Source organism: Trachurus trachurus (assembly GCF_905171665.1).
Source record: "Trachurus trachurus genome assembly, chromosome: 5".
In the NCBI taxonomy this organism is placed as follows: domain Eukaryota; kingdom Metazoa; phylum Chordata; class Actinopteri; order Carangiformes; family Carangidae; genus Trachurus; species Trachurus trachurus.
Genome location: NC_139896.1, coordinates 27,936,621 through 27,950,067, shown reverse-complemented (window position 1 = coordinate 27,950,067; position 13,447 = coordinate 27,936,621).

Genomic DNA, 13,447 nt, shown 5'->3' with positions numbered 1-13,447 from the left:
ACTTTAAAAAAAAAAACCCAAAAAACAAAAAAACAAGCAGCTTCTTCCAAACCAAAGCAACAACAGTAAACTGCTCTGCATGTGACCCACTGCACCGAGGCATCTTAGGAGGACAGAACAAGTGCACAGTTCAGGTGCAAGTCTGGAGGAACAGTACTCGAAATCACAGTATGTTTAAGGAGGAAGGCATGACTTTTTGTAAATATTCTCTTTTGCCAAAGGCATCCCCGAGGGTAGGAATTCAAACGAAGCATAGAGGAGGTGAGAGTGGTCCTTCTCAAAGAGTCTGGGCTTTGTTTTTTGCTCTTATTGTGAAAAAATCCCCAACTGATTTGTGGTTTCACTGAGATGTCACCGACGCTGTGATTAGTTAAAATACTTTTTTCCCCTTTTTTTTGTGTGTTTACAACTGCACCATTCCTATTATAACGATTATAGGGTCTGATGTCATATGTGTATTGTTGTACTGGATCCCCATTAGCTGCCACACATAGCAGCTACTATTTCAATGTTTACCCTAATTAAACAGCTTCAAAGTAATTGTGATAGTAAAATGACTTGTTCCCTTCCGTGTAGAAACTGTAGGGGGAGCTCTGCAGAGAAAAGAGTGACCAAAACAGGGAAAAAGCGACCGGACTTGCATAGTTCCCCTTTAAAAAGCACATTACAATACATGACAACACATAAGACAGTTAATAACGTTCTTCCTGATACCTCAGGCAACAACATTGTTACTAAAGAATTTCAGGTTTGCAGCACAATACACACTACTCAGTCCCATACAGCCAAGTTAAAATCTGATTTTCTTTTGATGGCCGACTATTCAGCTCTTTCACTTCTCTGTACATCACTGTGTGTTGCATTGAATTGGTATTTGAGATGGAAAGCATAAAGAGACCTTGAGATGCATGTCTGGTGTTGTAGAAAAATGTTCGTCAGAGCTTAAATTGAGCTGGTTGTGCAAGATTCTTGGGACCTTGGTGAATGAAATGTTTCTAACAAAAGAAAGCAGAGATAAGAGGTCTGTCTTTTCCCAATGGCCAAGTGGCATGTAATGTTGAAGCAGGGAGACAGTAGACCTCCCTCTGCTACAGTACTGTATGTACTGGTTCACAGTCCTTTTCCACCAAAAAGAACCTGGTGGTAGTTTGGTGCTGGTGCTAGAGCCAGTGCTTAACTGGTTCCAGCTTGGTGCCTCCACACAACCAGTTTGCTTTTCCACAAGCAAGCAGCCATTATTATTTCATAGCAGGGTGAATTTTCAGGTCCCAACTTTTCCACGAGAGCATTTTGGAGTTGTTGGATTGTGTATTTAATGAGTTTTGAGGGAAAGCCCGGAAATACCATTAGCCTCCGTGGCGTTAGCTGAGCAGCTCGCATCTCAGCTCCGCCGATCTAAAACAGTTTGCACCGATAATTAAAGGCAGCAAACCTACCTCTAAGACTATAGGGATTATGGCAATGGGCGAATTTGCCAAAATGTTTAAATATCCCTTTAACTACGTCTTCAGCTTTGCACATTGCTTTCGCTTTTGCTGTGTCCCAATTCAGCAGCTGCATCCTTTGGCGGCGGCATTTGAAGGCTGATTACGTCACAGTGTTGCAACAAGGCTTGTCCCAGTTCGAAGGCTCCTCTACAATGCAAGGAGCCAAGTCAGAGCCACTTCCTTACGTCAGCGTAAAACTATGTGGTGCTCGCTCAGAAGTACCAAAGCAAGTGCTGCTCTTGTCTTTACAAGCCTACATTGCAATCCAGTGGTCGATGCAACTGACTCACTCGTTGTCGGTTTAAAAAAGGCGGTTCATTGTTTCCACTGTTCCTGTTTGGTCAGGTAACCCCACCCTCAGCCCCTTGCGTCATTGCTTCTTAGCTCTAGACCAGCTCAGGGTTGGTGTTAGCGTGGAACCAGTTTGAAAGCAGTTTTAAGAACCAAGAACTGGTGCTTAGCCAGTTGAAAAGCAAGAACCATCACTCAGCCGTCACTGACTCTGGACCAGCACTGGAACCAGTTTGGTGGAAAAGCTGTAAGTATCATCCCTCCCAGCACCCCAGTAACACCACTATCAATGTCCAAGCCCAACCATGGCTTCATTGAGTGATTGTCACATCTGGGCTGCTATTTACTGCTCTGCCTCTATAAATGTATCCTATCAAAACAAATCCAAACAATGCCTCTTTTTTTTTGAAGGCTAGATACTATAAACAGCATAGCAACTGGAAATTGTTACTAAGTGAGTTTGCATATATCAGCAAAGCTATTTAAACAGTTTGTTTGTCCACACTTGATAAAACAAAGTTATCTGCATGATCTCTGCTGCCTGACCCACCGCTGCTGACAACTCATTGCATAATTGGATGGTGTGTGACCTTTTACCCTCCGTCAGCAGCATCCTCTTGAACATATGCTCTGCAACAAATTAAGCAATAGAAAAAAAAAACCTGAAGGAGATGATGATGAGTGTTATAATGAGTCATAGTTGAGTGAGGTAACACAAAAAAGAATAAATCATGAAGTTGGATGGAGTTGCATCAGGATTTTCAACATTACAAGACAGAGTGCTGTTATTCTCACCAACCTTTTAGTAGATGTCATCTTTCAGACTGCAGTCTAGACTCAGACTATTACCAGCTGACACCAGCAGAATGCAAATGTGAAGTTGTTTACAGCTGTTTAACTGTTTTAAAGGGATATTTCAACATTTTGGCAATTTCGCTCATTGCCATAATCCCTACAGTTTTATGGGTAGGTTTTTAGTTTTTTTTTAGTTTAGTATGTTTATTTCGGTCTCATAAAAACAAATACAGTAGACAAATATAAAGGTATAAATACAAAACAAAATAAATCAGAACAAAAACACAACAAGCAAATCAATTTACTTTGACCGAAAAGGTGTAGGCTGAAGCATCAGCTTATTTTGCCTACCCTTCTTAAATTAACATTTTTCGTTCACTCAATTTAAAACATTTACATATTGTTACCTTTAATTGTCGGTGCAAGATGTTTGTAGATTGGCTGGGCGAGCTGTTAAGCTAACGCCATGGAGGCTCATGGTATTTCCGGGCTTTCCCGAAACTCATCAAATACTGTACACAATCCAACAACTCCAAAACAAGTTGTGACCTGCACATTCACTACGCTATGAAATAATAATGGAACGTTGCGAGACTGAGTTGTTTTCGAGTTACGAGGGCCCGGGCGGGGTGTTAACCCTATAGTCTCCTGGGTAAGAGTCATGTGTGCTGACCATTCAACCAAAGGGATATTCCTGTGGCTAAGTAGCCAGGGCACATGATCAATTGGAGGCATAGTGACAGGACACACATACGTAGGTCACACATGGGTAAATGCAAAGCTACCGATGCGCGTTCCCATCGGGGGCAGTTGTTTTCGGCAAGGTGTCTCACAACACCGGCTGCATTTGCCATGGTGAATGATCAGGTCACAACTTGTCCACAAGAGCATTTTGGAGTTGTTGGATTGTGTATTTGATGAGTTTTGAGGGAAAGCCCGGAAATACCATGTGCCTCTGTAGCGTTAGCTGAGCAGCTTGCATCTCTGCCCCGCCGATCTAAAAACAGCTTGCACCAACAATTAAAGGTAATGAACCTACCACTAAGACTATAGGGATTTTGGCAATGGGCAAATTTGTCAAAATGTTGAAATATCCCTTTAACCTCAGTTTTGCACATTGACCATCAGCTGATGATGGAACCTTCATGAGTCTATCGCTGTGTCCCAATTCAGCAGCTGCATCCTTCGGTGGCGGCATTCGAAGGCTGATTACGTCGCAGCGTTGCGACAAGGCTTGTCCCAATTTGAAGGCTCCTCTAAATGCGGATGACAAATCCAGCCTTCCTTTGCCGCACCTATCCTCCTTGGCCTACCATATCCCAAGATTCCCAAAATTATTATTAGCCACTTAGCATGCTAGGCGTTGAGGCGGCTCTGCGCTGTAGCCATGGTAGCTTCGCTCTGTGGGCGGTTTGGAGGTGTGGTTGAGGTGAGGAGCTGAGGAAGTGTGTAAAACACCCACTTTCAAATGTTTAACGTAGTCAGGAAGGAAATGCTCTGAAAGGCTAGACCATTACATTTACCAATGGTTGACGCAGCCAATGGTGCAATAGATGTGGTACAGACAACACCACAATGGAGGTGCCTCCGTAGACTGCGTAGGCCAGGTCCTCCCAAGGCTGCAGCCACTGGATTGGGACACAGCTTATATTTGCTCCATTGTGTGTTCATAGTGCATGTAATTGGGCATTTACTGTAACTTTGAGCTCTTTTTTTTCAGTTGTCTTACATAAGGAAAAAAACACATATTTAAGTGTTTTTCTGTTTTCTTTGTCCTGAGAAGAAAAGTTTGACATCTCATTGGTTATAGCCCCAAGGCCATGAGCTTGCTATACGCAGTAAAACACAGATACCTTTTTATTTCATACTGAATATCATTTATATACACTATTAATTTGAAGGTATAACAAGGTCTTTTAAAATAACCTGTGTGTTTTTCCGTACTGCTGATTCTGATCTTCAGCCGTCAAATACTTTTAAACAATTAATTCATCCCTTGAGGGATATTATCTTCCCATTTGATATGCAATGCTTTCTTTGTGTGTGTGTGTGTGTGTGTGTGTGTGTGTGTGTAAATGCTCATTAAAACCTTGCCTCAGGTTATATACACAGGTACATGGTTTACAGATGTGGCTCATCACATGCTGTGTGCATCGAGATACTTTGCACCTCTGAACACAGACCCCACATGGCAAAATGCAAAAAATGTTTCTAATCGCTGAAGCCCATGCGATGTCTTTGATGTAAGAATCTACAACTGTGGTAATATCTAGAGGATGATGATAGTGGTTGATGCGCCAAATGAGGTCCGATATTCTGCATAAACAGATATTGAATCTCAGAATGGCAAAAAATAATAATAAGCAAGTGATGAAAATGCATTTACATTTACAGCTGCACGAATGAATGAATTAAATACAGTAATAAGATTCAAATAGAGAGTGCGCTTCAATTTGATCTTTTCTCATTTTTCATGCATTTGCACAGCTCATTCCAAAAATATAGTCGTGGAAGAAAACAACACAATCCACTTGCACTATGCATGCGATTAATGAAACATCTAAATGGCCAAGTAGCTTCCCCACTCGCACTGTTTATAATCAGCACAGATGCTGTTGAAGTGTGTTATTATTGAAAATGTTAAAGGAGAATTGTCAGAATACCGGAAACGATGGATCAAGATATGCAACAACAACAGAAAAATAATTCCTGCTGTCGGTTGCCAGAGCATTGCTGAGTAAACACACCGATGCTAGGGATGCCACAGACACAGAGGAGGAGAACTATGCAGGATATTTACCTAATGTTTCATTTTTACCTTCATTAAACAGCTTCGGACTAATTATGATGTCAGATAAATGACTTGTGTAACTTGTGGCTGAAAACCAAACCTGCGATCAGAGCCTCTGACCCGGTGTCTGCAGCTCTCGTCTCAGTGAAAAAAAAAAAAAAAAAAGCTCTCGTCTCGGTGGCACAGCGAGTCCGTGACACAAACGCCCTGTAAACAGTAATCTCTTGTTTAGGACAAATAAAACTACACAAATACATGCATCGTAACATGCAAATGATAATCCATCAATCCACCGATATTAAAAAGGCTTTGTTGAAAACAAACGCACATGACCGGGAGGAGGCTTAGTAAAACAGCGAAGAAGTGAGCCACAATGGCGGCTCCTGGCAGGTATAATGTAAACAGGAAGTCATTATCGAACCTGACAAAAAAATTTAAATAATTAATACAGACGAAATGCAGTTTTTTATAGAAAAGCAATACTTTTATTCTGTACTCCTCTAAACGCCCATGGGTGTATTATTTTTGAAAAAAAAAAAAAAAATGCAGCAGCTACAACCCTCAAACCTCTGGATTCCATTTATCACTCTGCTCTCAGATTTATTACCGGGGATAGATATGACACTCATTATTGTTTACTATATGAAAAAGTTGGTTGGTCCTCCTCCCTTTCTGACAGACGCAGGAAGCACTGGTATATGTTCATCTTCAAGGCCCTTACTGGTAAACAGCCCCGATACATCTCATCTCTATTAGAATGGCGCTCTGGATCTTATTCTACTCGCTCTAGTGGTTTATTATTTCTTAAGGTCCCTTTTGTACATTCAGAGAGGTAAATCTGCCGTTTCCTTTGATGCTCCAAACTCGTGGAATATTCTCCAACATACTTTGGGGCTGGAGAACATCCCCTCTCTTGTTGATTTTAAACGTATGGTGTCTGACTTTTGTAAATCATCCTGCAATTGTCATTCAATGTAATTGTATATGTATGTTTTATACTGCTTGTAAACTCGTCGTCCCTGTAAATGAGGGAAACCTCAGTGACCAGCGAGTTAAAATAAAGGTTTAAATAAAAAATAAAATACCTTTTAATAAAGATTCTCCATATTCAACCTTTAATAATGTAAATAGTGGAAGCCAGTAATGCACCGGCCTGCTCTCTTCATCTGAAGGACACAATTATAATGCTGTCTTTTAGGAGATGTGAGTCTTTTATTCAGATCTCCTGTTTCTGTTGCACGTGGCTGGAAATGGTTCTTTGAGCAATCACATTAGGGTCACGAACGAACCTGTTTAATGAGGTATTCATGTTTAAAACTTCTCCAATAAGTCTGCACACAAATGAATCCATCACAAGAGTATTTAATGGAAGTCCCACTCTGAAATATAATGAATTAAGAACAGGTACTACACCAAAGATATAGAAAAAAAGAGTCTTGATTTAGTCTGCTATATCTATACGTAATGATCCGAGCTCTGCTCTCGCCCCCTCATGCACAACAGAGACCCTAAAACCCTCCATTAAAAGCTACAACATGTAATCTGAGCAGCAGGAGTAGCAGCAAATGTTTGAAGTAGTGCCATTGCAGAGTTTGCAAATGAGCAGTGCAACCATTGACCTCACCTCAGCCCACAGAGGATGTGCACTCCATGTGCTGCCTGCACCGGGTGTCAGGTGACCCTTCCCCATCGAACCCCCTGCTACCAAACAGCATGTTAACACAACAACACAGACGCCGAAGAACACAACTAATTACTAACAAGCTCATTTACCATAATTTTCGATCAACTTTTGAGAAAACTCTGAAAAATCTTTGGAGGGAACTGTCAGCTTAATGACAACTGACGAGTTAAGACGATAGTTGGTGTGAAAACAACAATTACTGCTACTACCACTGAAACATTTTGCTTTTGCCTCATTTTCAGTCTCGTTCCATATCTATTGTATTCCAACCTGACAATTTTACTTCACAGTGATTCACAAATAGACTCAGTTGCAGTTTCATTAGGTTCACTGAGGCACAATAATACAATTGATAAATGCACCTAAACCATCTTACAACTCCTTGGCCCATAGACTGACCCAGTGGAGGTTCTAAACTCTTTAGAATATAGACAAGTTATACACCTCATTAGAATTTGTAGATTTTATTTATTTATTTATTACAGCAGATAGTCGTTTCTGCTGACCAGTTGAAACAAACTAAGGTGGTTAGGCACAGGGCAATGACCAATGGCAGTGTTAAGGGCAGTATAAACTCTTTCAAAAAAGTTTGGAAACATTATTTCAGACTATCATTTCTCCTCTTTAATGGCACCAATTGGTGTTGCATTTTATGTTGTTGGAAAGCCTGATAACACACCTTTACAATGAGGTACAACTTGTAAGGATTGTGCATGAGTAACACAGCTAAACTGTGGGTAGCGCCCCCAAAAATGTACCAAAATCCCCAATAATGTTCTCCTTCAAGTTCTACCAGGTGTGTAACAGGTGTATGACGGACCTGTCGTGAGTCTGGACCTCAACCATGAACATCGTGGGATTAGTATGTCCTAGACCTAGAGTGACCAACACAACCACGTTGGTTAAGGAATGGGATGCCATCCCACAGCTGAATGTGACCAGGCTGGCGACCAGCACGAGGTGGAGGAGCCAAGCTGTTGTGGCTGCGTATGGATCTTCCACACATTACTGAGGTCCCTGACAGTGTCAAATTAATAATGTGTAAAAATGGCCAATATGTGTTGTTTTTTCCTTATTACTGTGAGAGAGTGCAGTCATCCAATCAGTCATCCAATCAGTCATAATTTTTTGGGGTGCTACCCACACATTTAGCCAATTGGTATTATTAAAGGGGAGAAATGATTGACTGAAATAACCTTTTCCAAACTTTCTTTCTGAGGAGTTTATTATACAATTCAGCTTCAGTTCAGTCAGTCTCTGTGACTACTGGAGGTTAAGTTATTTTCAGTGGCAGACATTACCTTCATTAAATGTCGTGTTACCACCTGCATCTGCACTCTGCATTCACCTCTGATGAACTGATAAAGTGATGGTGACAAATTGACCAGTTGGCGCACATAGTCTATAGCCTTGATCAATAAATGATTACAGGGACTAAAGTGAGACCTCCTATTCTGCATTTTTACCGGTCAATTTAGAGGTTTAGGTGTCTATCTGACTATATTTAGTCTCTGTGTCGATAGATTTCACACATTTTTAATGGCTGGTTTTTCAAAATAAGGTTTTTTTCACTCAGTTGGAAATCTCTCATTGAGCTCCACCAAACTTTCCAGTTAGCTTTTCATGACACACACACACATTTTTATGACAATATCTCTGGGACCCAAGAGCAGACACTGAGACAGTGGGTAGTGGAAAAGGGATTTATTTAGAAAAAAAAAGGTTCAGTCCAATAGATGAAGGCTGGCTGAGGTCTGGGTGGCGAGGATGGGTGGTGAAGTGGTGACGGTGGCAGGAGGTTGGACACCGTCTGGGGAAAACCAAGAGAAGGCAACACATTAGAGTTAAGTGGTCACTAGATGTTTCAGTAGAAAGGTTTTTTTTAGCCAACGGTTTACCACATGGAAGAGTGAACTCAGAGGACACTGGTGTTGTTGCTGTGGCAGAGATGGGAAGCAGGTGTTCAACAGGCAGCAGCTCCACGCAATCAAGACAGCCACACCCCAGAGAACTGAAGCAGACACCGTAAACACAACACCAAACACAAACCCACTAGTACGACAATACTGACAGAAATGTGTGCAGTTTATACAGGGAGAGGTAAACTTGAATATAGATTTTGGAATATCAGTCTCTTTGATACCGAGTTAGCATGTGTTCTATGAAATGTACAAATAATAATAACAAATGTATTGTGATGATCAATAATAGTGTTTTCCATTATGATGGTTGTAGTAGTATTTGCATTAATTACACTGTTATTTATTTTGAAGTATTTTCATTATTCTTAGTGTACTATTGAGATCAAGAATTATATTAATTCTGCTCTCAGAGATGGACAGAGTACTCGACCCCAGTACTTGAGTAAGAGTACAAATACTACTGGTCAAAATTTAATCAGTTACAAGTAAAAGTAGCTCAGTCGACATGTTACTCGAGTAAGAGTAAAAAAAAAGGTACTTAAGTATCCAAAAGTACATGCTTTTAAATGTACTTTAAGTAAAAGTAAGAGTAAGAGTATGAGTAAATTTCTTATTTTTCACATCAATGAATTACTATAATTTTTTCTAAATGAATTTAAGGACCTTTTAACTCTTGTTTCTGAGAATTAACTCTTTGAAACCACCTGCACTGATGGGCTTGCTTTTAGAACCACAATGTTATATAAAGCCTGCAGAAACACCTAATCAAATAAAATTAATGGGATCATAAAAGGACAGCAATTGTCATTTTCACGTTTTACACCCCCCAGCCCCACCACACACATCAGGCAAGGCATTTTCTATCTCCCCCTCACTGAGGAGACATGACTTCGTCCACAATTCAACAATTCAATTCTGTATTTCAATGCTCCCAGTGGAGAGCGTGCACTGTGATAGGTTTCCTTCTTTGACAAACACAGCTTGTGTCCAATAGTATTTTAGAAAAAAAAAAAAAGAGCAGACCTGAAAGTAATGAGTACTTTTCAGCCTTCCTAGAAATTAACTCGAGTAAAAGTAAAAATATTTGTCTTGGAAATGTATTCAAGTAAGAGTAATAAGTACCAAAGAAATCTAATACTCAAATCCTCTGGATATGTACTTAAGTACAGTACTCAAGTAAATTTACTCCGTTACTGTCCACCACTGTCTGCTCTGCAATGGATTTCATGTCTGCATTTCTTGAATTAAATAGGGTCATTGCCGAAAGTTACCAAATAGGGAGGCACAGAGACACACAGTACAACACCAGGGCTGCAGGTACAGACGCAGCAGATGGTGTCTGAGAAGGGGCCATGATAACAAAATCTATTGTGTGGACTCTTTTTGTCTGTTTTCTCCTTCATTTCTATTTTTTGTGATGTGTCTGCTTCTTTAAACTTCTCTCCCTGTCGACCAGCACGTACAGACACAGCATCCAGCTCTCCAACCAGCGGCTTACGTGCAGCACCCAGCACATTACCAGATCCATCAATGAGTGAGGCTGAGGGGGTACAGTCTCTTCTGCAAGTGACAACCAGGTGATCCTGCTGTTTGGCCCATTTCCCCTAAAACAAATAAAAGGTTTCTGTCCTATTGGTCACTTGACAATGGAGACAAGGGGTCAAGTGTTTGGCTTGTTTATTCAAAGCAGAACAATCTGTGTTTTGTTTTGCCTGCAAGCTTTTAGTGGAAAAGACATGAAGCTGACTACAGAGGGCCTTAGTGATGGGTCTTATATAAATGCTGCTTCAAGAGTCACAACAACAGCCCAGAGAAAGGAACATGAGACACATCTGAGAAAACGCAAGTAAACTACTAGACACAGAGAGGAAAAGATGGTGAACTGTCCTCTCATTGCGGTCACACTGTCAGAAATCTGGCTTTCAGGGGCTCCGCACAACATCTTCATGAACCTGATAATGGCAACTTTTTGAAAGAAGTTGAGCTGCTAGCTAATTTGATCCTGTCATGGAAAATCACCACACCAGAATAAAGGATGAGAGCACCCACCATCCCCATCTTGGACAGAGAATACGAAATGAACACATACAGGTAATTGGTGTCATTGGTTGGTCCTGCAAACCATTGTCTGATTTGACCCCAGACGTGAGTGGAACAGATGCTGATTGAATTCACTGTGCGGCATTGGAACCCAAGCCAGAGCTACGTAAGGGAATACCTTCTGGGATGTGTGGTAGTTTAGGAAACTACTGGTCTGGACCTTATCAAACTTGAAGAGCTGCTGATTCCATTTGACGTTTGCAGAGGACAGGCCTACAACAGTGGGGCATGCATGACAGGGAAGGCCCAAGGTGTACAAGCAAGGCTGCTCAAGGAAAACCCAAGAGCCCTGTTTGTAGCCTGTGGAGCTCAAACCATGAATCTCATCCCAGCATAATTCAGCAAACTCCTTCAGGGATGCTGCAGGCTGTTTTGATTATGTGTGTGCAGAGGCTGTTCTCTTACTTTTAATGGGCTACACGGAGATGCAGCATCTTGACAAAACATGTCAATGTGACACTGAAGTCCTGGAGTGATGTGAGATGGGAGAGCAGGCTTCAGAGCATTGCTGCTGTTGGGCATCAAACCAAAGAAGTCCGAGACGCTCTCCTCCAGGCGAGGCAAACTGTGAATGGCCAAGCTGCCAAAGTGGAGGCAGGCTCTAGCAGAAGAAGAAGTGGCTTCATCCAGGTTGTTGATAGGCACAGTGGTACTGTATGGTTTGACATTCTCACCACTGTAAATCAGGTGAACAAGCTGCTGCAGTCCAGTGCAATGCAACTTGACATTGTCAGACTTCCTGAAAGTGCAAAATCTGCAAATATCTGTAAACATACAGACAGTCTGGGTTTTCTAGTGCTCAGTCAAATCTGTAAGACCATTTAAGGGATAGTTCAACATTTTGGCAAATTGGCCCATTGCCATAATCCCTATAGTCTTAAGAGTAGGTTCATTACCTTTAATTGTTGATGCAAGCTATTTTAGAACAGCGGAGCAGAGGCATGAGCTGCTCAGAGCTATGCTACGGAGGCATATGGGATTTCTTGGTTTCCCTAATCAAACTCATCAAATACACAATCCAACAACTCCAAAACGCTCTCATGGACAAGTTGTGACGTGCACATTCACCACGATATGAGATAATAACGGGTGAGACATATTCATGGCACAGAGAAGGTCCAGGAAAGTCATGGACTTCCCGGAGTTGCCAGCACAAACAGCTGCTCTGGAGATGTTCTTCATCATTTCCTCATGAAAATCACTTGGAGGAACTGGAGCTAAATTTTTGACTTGCCATCCATTGCAAGAACTCCTGTTACAGCTGTCACAGCTGAGTGAAGCTTTTAAAGACACATGTTCACTCATCAGTGGCACAAGAACTTTTTAGTGGCCTAAGCATCAACTCACAACAGCTCTCATATGATGACCTTGAGTTTGCATTCAGAAAATACAGAGACGTACATATATGCTACTTTACGTCATTCATTTAAAGGGATATTTCAACATTCAACATTTCAACATTTCCCTATAGTCATAGCAATAGGTTCATTAGCTTTAATTGTCAGTGCAAGCTGTTTTTAGATCGGCGGAGCAGAGGTACGAGCTGCTCAGCTAACGCTACGGCGGCATATGGTATTTCCGGCTTTCCCTCATCAAACTCATCAAATACACAATCCCACAACTTCAAAATGCTCTGGTGGGCAAGTTGTGACCTGCACATTCACCACGCTATGAGATAATAATGGAACGTTCAGAGACAGAGTTGTTTTTGAGGCAAATGCGTAACTGGAATTACATTCCAGACACGGCTGCTGGGTGGAGTTTAATTCAAAAGCGCAAGTCGTTCGGAGTATTTGCTTAATGTGTTGTAATGTTACATACGTTATTATTTCATAGCGTCGTGAATGTGTGAGCGTTTTGGAGTTGTTCGATTGTGTATAGTCTGATGAGGGAAACGTGGCGATACCATGCAGAGCTTGCATACTCCCCCGCCGACTTAAAAACAGCTTATGTAATGAACCCATACTGCTAAGACTATAGGGAATATGGCAAGAGACAAATTTGCTAAAATGTTGAAATATCTATAAATACATAAGTTACATATTTATTTTAGAATTTGTTTAAATATATATATACAGTATATTTCAGGTTAAGGTGGCTGTTTTTGATTTCAAATGTTGTTTGTTCATATTGTTCCTCCTAGTTACATGGAATGACATTTTAGAGGGCATAACATGTCGCTGAGGGCCCCTTCTGTCTGGGGGCCACCTCGGCTGTGTTCACATCTTTCACAGGCTCAAAGGCTACAGCCTGAGGTCTATGAGTCAGACAAAGACCAGCTCTGCTTTGAAAGGCTCCTTAACTTTTCTTAGACATCAAAATGCCTCAGTGTGTTTTCTATTATTTCATATTAAAGAGTGAAAGCTCATTCTTTCCC